Source organism: Melospiza melodia, chromosome Z (assembly GCF_035770615.1).
Source record: "Melospiza melodia melodia isolate bMelMel2 chromosome Z, bMelMel2.pri, whole genome shotgun sequence".
Taxonomy (NCBI): Eukaryota; Metazoa; Chordata; class Aves; order Passeriformes; family Passerellidae; genus Melospiza; species Melospiza melodia.
In genome coordinates this window covers 6,054,415-6,069,654 of record NC_086226.1, presented here as the reverse complement: position 1 = coordinate 6,069,654, position 15,240 = coordinate 6,054,415, and positions in this window count along the sequence as shown.

Genomic DNA, 15,240 nt, shown 5'->3' with positions numbered 1-15,240 from the left:
AAACCATTCGACCTTTCATCTGTTGTACCATGATAAAAATTAAAAAGCACAAATTTTAGGAATAGCACTGTAGATTCCCCAAACAAAAGGCAGATTCCCTTTGGAGCTGCCTCCTGCTTAGCCAACTAGAAGTTACTTCACTTGAAGTAACAGAACTATATAATTCTTTCAAAAATTTTGGAATTGAGAAGCCATAACATTTTCTTGATTTCTATCTGAAGAGAGGCATATTTTTCTTGCAGTTTTAGATGCATGTTTAAAACCCAAAAATTATAAGAACAGGAAAAAACATTTAAAAAATCCCACCTTGGTATAGAAAATAAACAGCTTCAAATCATCCAGTTAAATGGTTAGATTAATTCTAAAAGCAGTGAATAATGAGCTCCACCTTTTCTTTTTCTTAGCATGGAAAAAATTGTGAATAACAGCTTCAAAATATTTGCAAGGCTATTCCTTATGCATATGAAAGCCTGAAAAAGAATGAAGAAATAAAAAAGCCTGAGTACCATTGGCACTAGAATTATTTAATGAGTGTCATAACAATGTTAAACTCAGATATGACCAGAAAATTATTCCAAGAGAGGGTGAAAAATTCATCTTCTGTTTTACAAAGGGATTTTAGGTGTCTGAGGCATTTATTGGAGTAGGATGGATCAACCTCAGTGTTATGAACAGATTCCTCTGCTTATCTGCAGGGCACTACCAGTATGAAGGGCTGGGGCTTGTTCTACTTGGGCTTGTTCTGAACGCCAATTTGTCTAAAGGCCTCATATGTCATCTGGAAAGATGAAAGATAGTACAGGTCACAATTTTTTTTTTCTCCTTATCATGAGTTTAAATGATTTTTTTTTTTTTTTGGTACCAATCAAAATGAAGCAATAAATAATAATAATAATATATAAAACAAATGAAATTAATAAAAATTAAGGTATTTGAAAAATAGGGCAAAAGAAAGAGATGAAAAGCACAAGGCTATATTTCCCTCTTGTCCTTCTGGAAATAAACAGGCAAACTTTAAAAATATGTAAGAGAAATATGAGATAGAGATGGGAAGAAAATCCAAGACAGTGAGAAAATGAAAGAGGGAGAAAAAAGCAAATATACCTAAACATGTGATGCAGACTTTCAAGGCCAAAAAGAAATTTAACAGCCTTTCAGAACAGAGACTGTGATGAAATATGATCTTTAACCACACTAAGTCTTAGGGGTGCCTTTTTACAATAAGAGCAAGAAAATGCAAATGAATTTAAGTCAGATGAAAATCTTTGATTATACAATGCATTAGTCAGATCCACACTTAGATTACAGTGATCAGTTCTGGTCATCACATTACAACATAAAATATTGAAACACTTGACAAGGTAAAGAGACAGGAGATGAGTTTGATCTTGGGCTGTGATTATATTGTATTAATGACTTCCTATCATATTACTGGCTTCTCCATCTTATCAAGGAAACACCACTTCCTAATTGAGTGAGAAGCCAGTGAAAAGAAGTAGAATTTTAGAAATTGTTTATTATTATTATTATTTTTTTTTCTACTATCACTGCATTTTTAGCATTCCTTTTCATAAAATATATACCATCCATTTTTAAATAAAATGAAATTAAATTAGGCTTTATATTTCAATTCGGACACTGTGATTCACTGATCAATACGGCTAAATAAGCTCAGAGCATTACATATGCAAGATATTCAGTAAAAAATATCTCATGCTGAATCCCAAGAAGAAGAAGCCATGCACAAACAAAATAGGAGGCAGCTTTTAAAAATGAAGACAGTGTGCCAAGAATATAATTCCATTCTGTGACAGAGCTGTATTGAATGATTTGGTTACCGAGGTCTAGCTTAGTAGCACTGTGGAATGTGTAGTGGATAATCTGTTTTTATCTGTGACCCTGCCACATTATTTTTCTTCTGATATTCACCTGGCAAGAGAAAGGGAATGGAACATGGGGCAAGGCATATCATGAGTCAAAGGTAGCCAGAAATTTTTTTAGTGCCATAAGGTTTTTTTACTGCTGATAGAATTGTGCCACCCTGTAAGAGAAAACAAAAAAACAAACCAACAAACAAAGAGGTAGCATGGGACAGTCTTAGCAGAAGGAAGATGCTAAGCCCACCTTTGAAAATCTGCCCTATATTAAAGCTCATTGTGCTGTGGTAGTTCTCCTTACCATGGAGTCTCTGAGTAACAAAAACCTTTTGTCTAAACCAGAAAATTAACACTCAGGGCATTCAAATGCACTGCCCTACTTGTGGAAAATCTCCTGTTCCTTTTTAGCTGTTAGCCTTTCAAGAAGATCTTTACAGAACTCATATTCATGTACTTAGACACAAATATTGTGGTCAGAGAAATAAATAAGAACAAACAAATGGACTTACTTAATTACTGTAACAAGGAAATTGGGATTAACATTTTCCTGGGAATATAGTACTTGAAAAGTTGTAGGGAGCTGAAAAAACAAAGTTCTAACTTGACCAAAGGGGATCTCAGCAATACATATATATTTTTTCTTTCCTGATAGGGTAAAATATGCTATTATAGTTAAAATAATCAAGATTTGAAAGTGACAGTGTTGCATTGGGTATTTTTATCATGTATTAAACTCTTCCCATTATTAACCTGCTCCTACTTTGCTTTTTCACTTGCTATTCTCTACTTTGCTATTTCCCTTGTTTGATGAAAAGGAGTTATGTTCCTTTGCCTCCAACAGGAAACTTGAGTTGCATCCTTTAAGCAGAAACAAAGATTTTCTTCAACAAGAAACCCTTTTGCTTACCATTCTTCTTGAGGCAGTTTGCCAAAATAATTTGTAGCTCCATTGTTTAAATAAGATACAAAGCCTTCATGCCGGGAAACATAAAATACACAAAGGTTAATGTTAATCTTATGGGTATCAGTCTCTGTTCAATAGGCAATGGAAAAGCCTATTGAAAAAGAACCTCCAGAGGGTGATTTGGAATGCTGTCTGGACTCTGAATTGTCCCGCAGGGAGATGTAGCTCTCACCATCATCGTATAAGAAGACTGGGAATTAACATTGCTAGTCTATGTGAATAGCCTGTGTCATCACCAGAAATGGGGAGAAAAGGAAAGAAAAAGGACAAGAATAGGAAAACAAAATTGAGGAAAACAGCCTAAAGAGCAAAGCTCACCTGTTCCCTGTGCCTCATAGGCTACAGCAATCCTTCTCCCTACGCCTTAAATTCAAAGATACTTGGATTACAAATTCAAGCACTTAAACAGGAATAAATTCCTGACATAGATCATCTCTAGATGATTTAACTAACCAAACTACTTCTTGTAGCAGTGATGAGTTGGATTTTCTAGGACCACCTGAGGAACTAGGATATATACTGGCTTAAGTGAATTTCTCCTTAGTTCTGAGGACCATAGCTCAGGATGCAGTGACACCACACACAATGGTCACTGAGAATATGAACCATGAATGGAAAGTTGTCTTACTCACAGCCAAAGGATTATCCCTGTCATGGAAATAACAGTGCACCAGCACATATTTATCAAGGGGTTAAGACTGTTTTAGCGTTTTACGTGGGAACCCTCCATTTTTTTCAAGGTGAAAAATCTCATCTGTTTTGCATCTCTATCAAATCTTAATGCACTCAGCATCAGTGAATCAGTGCATTGCGTTTTTTGTTTATTATAACCGGACACGGAAGTTTACTTTATATTCCTTATTTTATTATTATTTTGATCTTTGTACGTTAGAGTCATGACTGTTGTCATTGTTCATTTGCTTGTTTTTTGTCTCCTTAACCCTGAATCCCATTGGCGTTTTACAATAACCATTGAAAAAAAAACCAAACCAAACCAAACCAAAACTAAACAAAACCAACAATATTCTCTGGAAATATCATATTTCACATCTTATTTCTGAATAGATACATTTTGAAGCTATTTTCTGGGAAAAATGATAATTCATAATTTTACCCATGAAAGAGGGAAAAATTCCTACAAAGGCAGAGAAACAATAGGAAGCAATCAGTACAGTGGATGTTTAAATTCCTTTTCAAGCACAATAATTCTTTGAGATTTAATTTGTCACCTATGTTTTTTTAAGCTATATAGGATTAGGCTGCAAAAACAGTATTTGAGCTGACAGAAAAGTGCATTCAGGGGGAAGGAAGAGTAAACATTCCCAATTCTCCTACTGAGGATTGCTGCACTTGCCTATGGGATTGGAGCAGCTACTCAGGCAGCATCACACCAGTGAGCAGCCCCATGGTGCCAGCCTAAACTTGCTCATCACCAAAAGAAAAGCTGTTCAAGCACAAAGCAGCCGCTAAACTCCATGAGGTTAACTTTCTGCCTCAGAGTGGCAGGCTACAGGAAATGATCGTGCCCATCCAACTCTCCAGGATTTCTGCAGCTCCTTCCCAGGCGGTGTGGAATGAATGCTGCCCCTCACAGTAGAGAGCTACGGGTCCCTCAAGTTTTGAGGCAGCCCATGGTACCCACGTTCAGTCTCTGTGAGCTGCCTCCTGTTGCTTTATTTCTGTCGTGTGCCCCCACTGCAGGCATTTTGACTCATGCATAGATGCTGCAAGGCACAACTGGATAGAATACAATCCAATAAAACAACAGAACAAACTGAAGAATACAATAGTGGGAGAATAAATATCCCATGGAACTTGTGCCAAGGTTACATGTTTAACAGTTTTCCACTTTATTGTCAATTATTTGAATCTCATAGAGTGAGGGCAGACATTTTTATAGCACTTTCTGTTTAGCATTGGACATTTGAAGTGGCACAGCAGAAAGGAAGGTGAGTGCTTCGCTATAAATTGTGTTTTGCAATATGAAAGCTGCATAATAATGAATGATATAAGTTTTTTTCGATTTCCATTTTTCTTCCTTACCCAAGAAAGGACCAAATCATTCTGAAAACACATTAGAAGTCAATGACAAAGTAATAGAAAATGCTGACATTTGGAAATATCTTTCTGAGAAAGTTCTCTAAGTGCCAGTTTTCAGAATCTATTCCACCCATGTAGATAAACCTGGAGGCAAGGAGCACAGGTGATGTCCTTCATACTGATTGAAAAATCGAATCTCATTAATATGAAAAGACCAGTGGCTAAATATTTTTTTCATCACCAGAAAGCTAGTATTCTTTCAGACTGTTGTTTAGTACTATTATTATTATTATTATTATTGATAATAACTATCAGTGATATCTTCACATTTACACAGTGCCTTTTCTCTCAGAAGGTCCCAGTGCCTGGACACCAAAAATCACTTCCCTAATCATGGAGATGCAGCCTTGATTTTTATCTGTGACCTGTGATTCTGCACAGCAAACAAGGAGACAAATTTCATGAATACTAAAGCATCCTGTGCAATTCAATTTGCTCGTGTGAGCAAAATCTTCAGTTTAAGCTTTCGTACAGAGTGGAACAGCACAGCCTAACTTGGAGTACAGAAACTCCATGGTAGCAACGATGAATCTTCCCTGATAAAAAGCTAAATATATGCACTTAAATATATATCTACCTAGGCTGAGTTTTATTATGAAAAATTGAGCTGATGAGCTATTCATGTGTCCTCCCCATGTCTTGGAATGAGGGAAGAATTAGCCTAAGGCCAATATTTATGAGAGCTGGCATGAGCAACCCACTACAGTCTCCACTGAATGTATAGGAAAGCAAACAAAATTAATTATTTACACAGCTTTTAACACTATAAAATCAGGTGAACTGTATCTTACCTAAGTCAGCAATGTAATGTTCAGAACCCCTGTTTTAATGACTGCAGATCACATACAGGACATTTTACATGGATATATACACATGCATATGTGCCTGTGAGTGTGCATACGTCTATTTATGCAAATTTTTACAGTGGTTATAAATAGCTGTGCCTAAGATGTTTAGGAAAACACTTCAGAAGACTGCTTCACAAAGATGACTAAATTTGAAGAATGTGAAACTTGGGACAAGTTTCCAAAAAACAAATGCAAACAATTGATTAATGAAAAAAAAAATGGAAGGAAAAAAGAAAAAAAAAAACACATGAAAAGAAAAAAAAAAAAAAAAAAAAAAGAAGAAACAACAAAACAAACCATAAAGTTTGTTTCCAAACCACAAGGAAAACAAATATTTGTATTTACAGATACCCATTTGTTAGCCAGGTATAATTGGCTGAGGTATTAAGCACAAACAGCTGAAGTGAATGTGTAACCTTTTCAGAACTTATATTTTATAACAAAGGGGGTTTTATTTCATTTTTTTTTATTTCTGTCTGTGTAAGGGCTGTTTCCATTGCTCGAGGAAAAGTATGTACTTTACAAAAGGAAAACTCCAGCACAATAAGGAACTTGAAACTGAGTGTTGTTTCCATTGAACTCTGAACTTGAAGTTTTACACTGACATGGCTGTAGTGGTCACATGAACACCCCATTTTCTAGAAATATTAGAACACAGGAAGAAACACTGAAAACCTCTGTGCCTGAAGGAAGTGGGCAAGATACATGCAGGTTTGGTCTCTGGAGAAAAAAATAAAATAAAGCATAAACAGAAATAAAAGTATGTATTCTGCTAAAATAGCATACAGTATAAAACAGAAAGATGAGCCTTCTGGATATTTAGCTATTAGAAAAAATTCCAATGTATATTTCTAATTTGGAGATTTATTTTATGGCTATATATACAGCTAGATATAGAAGTACACATCTTTAGCAGCAAAGTAGAAAAAATAGGTAACTGATTAAATTAATAATCGTCTCCTAAAGTTTTTTTAACACAATGTAGATCAGTAGACAATTCCTATATGAGTAGTTTTTCATTGTTTAGAAACCACTTTTTTGTTTTTAAAGAAAATATAACCCACAGCAAGTTTGGGGAAAGGAATTGGGAACAGTGAGGCTAAAGTGAGATGCAAAATGGCAATTATAGGTATATTTGTATAGTAAACTGACACAGCCTTATTTGAGGCTACCATCAGTAGTCTGCCTGAATCTCCACTCTGAGCCCACAGGAATCCAAACAGACCAATGTTACAAAACATTTACATTTTTGTAATATACCTGTACTACTAATGCAAGTACATCCAGGATGGCTCTTGGTCAGTGGGAATGGAACAACCATCACATGACAGGTTCCATCAGGCTTCAAAGCAAGGTGCAAGGATAACACTGCTTACCGAGAGGGAATTCCGTGGGGAAAACTGTCCCATAAGCATAAAATTAAATTCACATGTTTGTGCATCTGTCACTGTTTAATTTACTATAGCTGGCTTAGAATCCAGGACTGTTCTACTGTTACAGCACAAATGGGCAGAGCTCACAGCTTCATCATGACCTGGACAAAGGCACTCAAGAAAAAGCCTTTATGTGAGATTTTGAATGGGAAATAATTCATATTGCAGGGCAAGTGATAGAGTCCCACAGCTTCCAGAGATTCATCCCTTTTCTAACAGACTTCTCCACAGTACATGCAGATCATTGTGATTAAGGCTATGTAGAAGATGAAGAAAAATGGAGGCTTGGAGCTTCAGTGCTTTTTTGGTGTCCAGAGAAAGGTGAAAAGGAGAAGGGTGAAACAAACAAGAAATGGAGAAACTAGAGAAAGTATGAAGAAGTTTTGAGGAAGGTATGATTAAGGAAAATTTGATTTGAGGAAGTTTTTAGCCAGAATGTGGCATTTGCTGATCAGTTCATGTCATGATTAACCACAACAACCACAGAGAGCACTTATGGGCTGAGGGCAGAGTGGTTGGAAAAAGAGGCAGCAGAAAAGGACCTGGAGCTGCAGTGGCTGAACATGAGCTGCAAATTGCGCAAAAGGCTCAAAAGGCCAAAGGCCCCGGGCCTGCGTCAGCCATGGAGAGGCAGCAGGAGCAGGGCAGGGCCCATCCCCTGTGCTGGGGCACGGCTGAGGCCACGCCTGGAATCTGTGCTCAGCTTTGTTTGCTCACAGCAAGAAGGACACTGAGGGGGCTGGAGTGTGTCCAGAGAAGGAAACAGAGCTGGGGAAGGGTCTGGAGGACAAAACTGGTGAGGAGCAGCTGAGGGAGCTGTAGGGACTCAGCCTGGAGAAAGGGAAGCTCCGGGGGGACCTTCTGGCTCTCCAGAACTCCCTGACAGGAGGAGCAGCCATGCAGGGGTGGGCCTCTGCTCCCAGCAACGAGTGGCAGGACAAGAGGACAAAGCCTCAGGGCAGGATCAAGCTGGTCATCAGGAGAATTTTTTCACAGGAAAGGTTAGCAAACAATGGAATTGGTGGAGTCACCCACCAGAAGTATTCAAAAATGTCCGGTCATGGCACTCAATGCTTGCCTCTCATTGACAAATGCTGCCTTCTAGCTGGCCTTGTTGATGGTGGTGTTTGACTCAGTGATCTCAGAAGTCTTTTCCAGCCTAAATGATACTGTGATATTGTGATTCTATGATGATTTGAGAGGTAGAAAGAGCACCAAACTCACACTGAAATTTTTTGAAGCGTGCTCTCATGAAAGTAAAATTTTATGGCCTGTTGATGGAAAATTTACCAACAGCTGCTTTCCAACCCAGCAACTATGTAGATGAGCAAATTACCACAAGCTAGGAGGGGTGAGAAATAGGAAGAAGAAAGTGCAGTTCACAGGCAGTGCTGAGAAGAGGACATATTGTTCTGCTGATTGTTCCTTTAAGCATGGATAATCATGTACAATGATGTATTCACTTTAAGAGGATTCTCCATGTGGAAAATGTTCTTGAAAGGTTTAAACACAGTGAATGATCCAAAACTCATCATAGTGTCATGGGAACAGGGAAACTTAGAAAGCTGCCGTATTAAAAAAAAAAAAAAAAAAAAAAAAAGCAAAGCAAGAAGGAGAAGAAGGAGTAGAGAGCCTTGTAATTTGATGCAGACACTGATCACTGGCTTGACTGATGCAGTGAAGACCAAGCCATCTTTTGGACAGGGGAAAACATCTTTCAGGATGTTGTCTTTGAGTGAGTCTCAAGATAAAAGTCTGCTTAAACTGGGGTGGCTGCAGATAAGAGAAGCGAAAACTCCCAGGAGGAAAGCTAACACAACAATTTGTGCTATTTAAAAGACATCCTGAGGAGCAGAGGTAAGAGATTTCCAGTGTGTACAGATCATAAAGCTCCCTGAAAGGGACAAGTACACTTCAGTTAAATGCTTTGTCCCTTTTTCCATCATCCTTTTCTTCTTTCCTCCTATTATTTTTTAATCCTTTCTTTCCTGTCCTCCTCTGTGCTTTTATTTTCCTTTTTTTTTTTCCTTTTCCCTGTTATATTTTCTTTTCCTTTTCTTTTTTTTCTTCTGATTTCAGGCAGGACAGAATTAGGCATGACAGTAGCAGTCCTCTGCAGAAGCCAGAAACAGTGAGAAGAGGAGCACTCTGGAATGAGTTCATGAACTGCATAAGCCAAGGATGCTCAACTGACACTCAAAAGTCTGCTTTTCAAGACCAGCTGTGCTTGAGAAGGTCGTCACTTGTCTCAGGAAGAAACACATGACATTCTCTGCACAGATTCTTTCTCCTCAGTTAGGCCAGGTTGGGAGAAATTTCTTGAAACTTCTCTGAAAGAAAAGATTATGCTGGTTTTTTTTTTTTAAACCAGATCTCTGGCCTGGGGAAATACAGACCACTGGGTTTAGGCTTTATAGTAAGCAAGGTTTTAGGACATACTCTGAAAGAAAATATTAAAGATGGAAAGATAAGAAAGAAAAAATAGATGAGTTTACCAGCGATAGACTGCCAAACTGAGCTGATACCATTCCATGATAAGATAACTGATTTTTCTAGACAAGTGAAATTTAATAGATCTAATCTGCCTGGACTTCAAGAAAACATTTAATATGGTCCATGCTAGAAATTTTTATCAAAGCTAGAGGGGATGGGGATTAGTTGAGGAGTTAGATGAGGAGCTATAAATATGTAAGGATGTGGCTGGTGAATTATTAGGGAAGGGCAACAAAGTTCTTGATCAGATAGGCTAGAACCACTGCTCCCTTTTCTTTACTTGGAAACCAGAGTATGTTATTTCAGACTGCTGGTGACACAAAGCCAGAGACTATCAGCACATAGTGGAATCAGAGTTAAGATTGAGATTGAAGAAGAGGAAGAAACTAGAACTAGAAAGAAACATTTTTAGTAAAACAGTCTTGTGTTGACACAGTAATCATCTCATTTGTGCTCTATTTTAAAAGTTATACGGAATACAGAAGAGGGAAGTAATAAGGGATAAAAACCTGCATGTTTTATCCAATCATCAGCTATGGATCACCAACATGATACGCTAACATGAAGTGGTAGCAGTAATAATAAACACAATAAACATAAAAATAATAAACATAATAAACATAATAATAATAATAAACGTAATAATAATAATAATATTCTATTCATAGGAGGAATGACTGGAATCTTACAAGTCTGATGTTGGCTTCATGCAGCTCCTTATTCCGTTTTGAATAAACGTATTTGGAAAAATCAGTCTAGGTTGGACTAGAGCAATGATTTGGCTGTGAAGGACCCATTCCTTGAGAGAAAGTAAGGTTTAACCTGGGGAAATAAGGGCTGAATAAAAATATATTTTTTTCTCTATATGTACATTGAGATGAGATTACTGGGGCAGTTAAGGAGAAGTTATGCAAGACAGACCCAGTGTGCTTCAAGAAAACAATTATATTAATTAATTTACAGAGAGTATGGCTGAAGATCAGATTTCAGAAAGAAAAATGATTGCCCATCATGAATGGCCTCAAAAAGTTGGGATCATGAAAGTGGAGTTTCCTACCTCAAAAATAGGAACAGCCCAGACAAATCTGGTAATAAATTATTTGTCTCTTAGCTGTAATTTCTTTGCTGGTACATTACACTTTCAATGTTTGGCAGCTCGTGGACTCTCAAAGGAAAGAAGCTGGATAGCAGCACATTACCATTGTTAGTATAGGGTCAGTGTTTCTTCTGGAAGCTGACTATATGAGTTCAAAATGACAATTTACCCAGTGAAATTGTAACTATCTGTCTTCACTCTCCTGGCACTTCCACCACACCTGCAGAAAGGTTCTGGAAATTAAATTTTTAATTGTTACATACTGCACATAAACAGCTGGAGTCTTCCCCTCTGCTCTCCTCTGAAGCAATGAAATCACAAGAAAAGTACATTAGGTTTGAATCATTGTCACAAGTTGAAAGAAAAACGTAAAATGGAGAAGCTGAGACAGAAAACTGAAATACATTCAAATGCTGTAGAAGTTGCAGGGGATGAAAAAGAAAAAAAAAAACATATAAAACTGAGATTAGAAAAAGAACAAATAAAGGTTTGCATAATTTTACCCCAGGGCACAATAGCAGTGCTGGTGTATTCAGACTTTCACCTTTTATGGCACAAGAAGCTAGTCAAACACACAGGCTCATCATTCTTTTCAGATTTCCTGTATGACTTCAGACAGGCAGCTGGAGGTGAGGCCCACAGTGGACGCATTGGATCCTGCAGATCCAGCATTGGGCTATCTCTGGTAAATTTCAAGCCTCTTGCCAGGAAAGTGATTTGTAAGCCAAGTGTCAGGTCTGCTGTCTGCCAGTAAATGCAGTAAATCAGCAAAGCCATGCGCAGAGCAGAGAGCAAAGGAGAGCCAGTCACCATGAAGATTGGGCTATCTCCTAACAGCTATTTGTGGGCAGATTGCTGATCACAGACCTAAGGAAATGCTTGATAAATCCTGCTAAATGGGGCTGATGGATTGACTTGGCATTCTTATGCCTTATGGTGGTGGAACTCTTGATTTTAATGTTAATTTTGGGGCAGATCTGTGGTCTTTTAGAGGTGGGAGAGAACAGCCCTAAAATATACATCTATCAGTTGTGTATTTGAAGTTGCAACAAAACCAGCTGTGTGCCCTTAACCAGACCTACTGCTGCACAAAGAAGTACAGGCACTAAGGACAGTGGAACTACTATTTTGAAACTGAGTAACTTTTCAAGGCGATAACAACAAAACTTTTGCATGCTTACCTTTTGACTAATATGCAATCATGGAGTATGGGATCCTTAGACAACATAAAGCAAATTTACATCAGCCACTCTTTAGAATCACATAACACTATAATATGGGATCAAGTAAATTCTGGGGTGGAGGGGTAGATCCACTGTCACTGTAGTTAAAAAAAAATAACTTGGAGGCCCCAAAATACAATTTAGAGTGAGAGTAATCTTATTTTATCATGCAAGGTTTCTAACCCCTCTGAATCTCAGATTCTAGAAATTACCTAATGTGGGAAAACTCTGAATTATTTTCTGTACCTGGAGGACGTGAATGATTTCCTGGTAATAGAAAATATTTCAATACTAGTGTCCTTGCACTCAGCCCCTTACTCTGAAGAGCAGCAGAAGAAAAAACCCACTACTTCATAAAGATGTTGTATAGAGAAGTCTATAAATTATTGAGATCTGTTCTGATACAGAGAGCTCACATATGCATGTGTGTCTGCATCAGAGGTAGCTAGCTAAAATTGATTGCTGCATGAATAAACATTTACAGCTTCAGCCCCTGCAATAGTTATTGTCCCCTCTCCCTCCTCTTGTCTCTAAGTTTCTAAGTGGTAATGTCCTGCACGATCCTTTGCAGAATGTATATTGGAAAGGGCAAACTCTTGCTATTCTTCTGTGCTGTGCACTAAGCCCTTTCTGCCCCCATTACTGTTTGATCTTTTACAAGGTTATCCTGGTATGAATTATAGGATGTAATTAAGGAAGATGGTTTTAATCCTTCTCTTTGTAAGTGTACAATCTATTTATACAAGAACCAGCTACTTGATATTGTGAGTTTTATACAGTCTATAACTGAGGGTGACCAAGCCAATTTCTCTGGATAGAATAAATCCTCCTTATCCTCACCCTTCAAACTTCAAACTGAACTTGATCCAAACACCACTTTCTCCCACTTAGAAAGAACTTTATTCAGTTTTAAGTTTCATTTTCATGCAAAAATGCTGTGAAATAGATTGTTTTTATGTTATTTTCAACCAAGCATTGAAGTAGAAAGTACCAGAAATACCACAAAGAAGCTCACTATTGGACTGATCTCCAGGAAAGCTTGTCTGGATAAATAAGAATGGAATTCAGGTGAGATTCCTGGGAGAGCCCACAAATGCAAGGTTGCATTTCAAGTTGTAACTGCAAAGACTTGAACAAGACATAATAATAAGAGGCTACACCAAAAATATAAATCATTGGCCTCTTAAGCAAAGTGTGACTGATATCACCTAATTTGAAATATTTCAGATGGTGGCATGATTGCTGAGCACAGGCATTCTGCCATGCTCCACACCACTCTGTCCCTGAGCATTCACAGAGAGCGACAATGTTGCTGAGTTTGTGAAGTTAATCTACTCCTGCCCCATGCTGGGGTTTTATTGCATGGAAACTGAGGCACTCTGGGGCCTGGCACATGTCCAAGCCCCACCCTGTGTGCCATCAAAATGTGCACCTCAGTACAGTTGTTCCTTCATCCTCCAACTTATACAGACATTGCAGTAACATGTGAACATCACTTCTAATTTCTTGCACTAACATTTAGGGGCATCATCCCCATGCCAGGCATTATAGAGCAGTGGGAAGAAAGAACTGTGACTCCAGATCTTCAGTTTGACATAAAAAGGTAACTGAGACAGAGGCAGAGCACTGGGAAGTGGCTGGAAATCCTATCCTTGGCATGTTGCCCAGGCTATTTAACAGCTCCATTTGCACCTATTGTCTCTGTTATTCTTTTCTACCTGCACTACTGTGTAACAATGAGGGCTGGGAGTACCCAGAGTGGAGTGCAGAAGGGTTTTTAAAATAAACACACACTACCACCATGCTACACCTTCCATCAGAGCAAAGAAAATTTGTCTGGGGTATCCAGAATCCTTGACATCAGCTGACAGACTAAAACTGAAGGTTTGTGCATTAAGAGTCTGTTATGCTCCTGCTCAAGCCATGCCAGAGAACATGTACAGACAGGGATGGGCTGGCTAGGGCCTGATAGGCTGCTGGTGAATGCCGAGCATCTGCTGGAGGAAAAAAAAGATGATGCAGTGACCTCTACATACCTAAATCCTATAGAAATAAATTCTGGGATAAGTCCAGAGAGACACTACTGATTCTGACAGATTTATTCTGGAGGCATAGCCATATAACTGGAAGCACAAATTGGCCCGACATGTAATCAGCTTTGGGATGAAAGGCGCTATTTAAATAGAAGATGCTATTATTATTATTGTTGTTATTATTATTATCATTATTTCCTTTCTAGGGCGAGTGAGGCTCATGACTTTCATCTTCAAGCAGATGGGGAGGATGGAAAGAGAGTGATCTTTTATTTTTGTAATGATAGGAAAAAAGAAATTAAACAAGATATAAAGATGCTGTTCAAAATAAATGTCAATGGGAAAGGGGAAAACTAAAGAATATGGATGGGGGAAAAAAAAGGAAATAAGAAACCAAGCAAAACTGAAGCAGATTTGACCTCAAAGGAGCTGAAATTGAGTTAAAGTTTACTAGTGAAGTCAGGCTTCCCTTGGGGGGTAGGCTGCCATTTAAGCTATTTCTTCTCTTTTACTTGTACAGCATAATTCCCCTAATACAGTGGTATAGGTCAAAAAAAAAAAAAAAAAAAAAAAAAAAAGCTCTGCTACAGCTGGGCTCCAATTTCCCTTTACTTTACTAACATGAAAAACTTCCCCTCGTATAAAAGAGTTTAAGATTATTTTATGGAAAAAAATGGGTCCTGAGTACTACCTTACAGAAGAAGGTAACCTGGTTGTCTGAAGCAAAAGCTACTTCCTCAGTGTCATAACTCTTGACAGATTATACTCATGAAGCTGCTGCCAACTCACTCTGTGCCTTTTTGGTCTGAAATTCCATGCTCAAAAGAAGGTACTCAAAAAAAAGGTGTTAATTTCTATAAGGGTGACTGTTATTTTTAACTTTTCTTCACCTTTCCTTGAATCATGTTCTCTCCCTCCTTTTCACCACCACCCCCCCCTTCACACAAACCCATCTCTTCCATTGAGATGAAAGCCCACACAAACTGGTGACTGATTGGACTATGCCAGAGGCATAATTAAGGAGCTTTTAGACCCTACACTGATAATGAAAGAAAGGAGCAAACTGACACTAATCAAACAAACAAATAAACAAAAATACACCGGAAAACTCCACATATGCTTTCTCTCAGCTATGGCACTTGACAGTGCTACTTTTAACAGCAGGTGATAAGG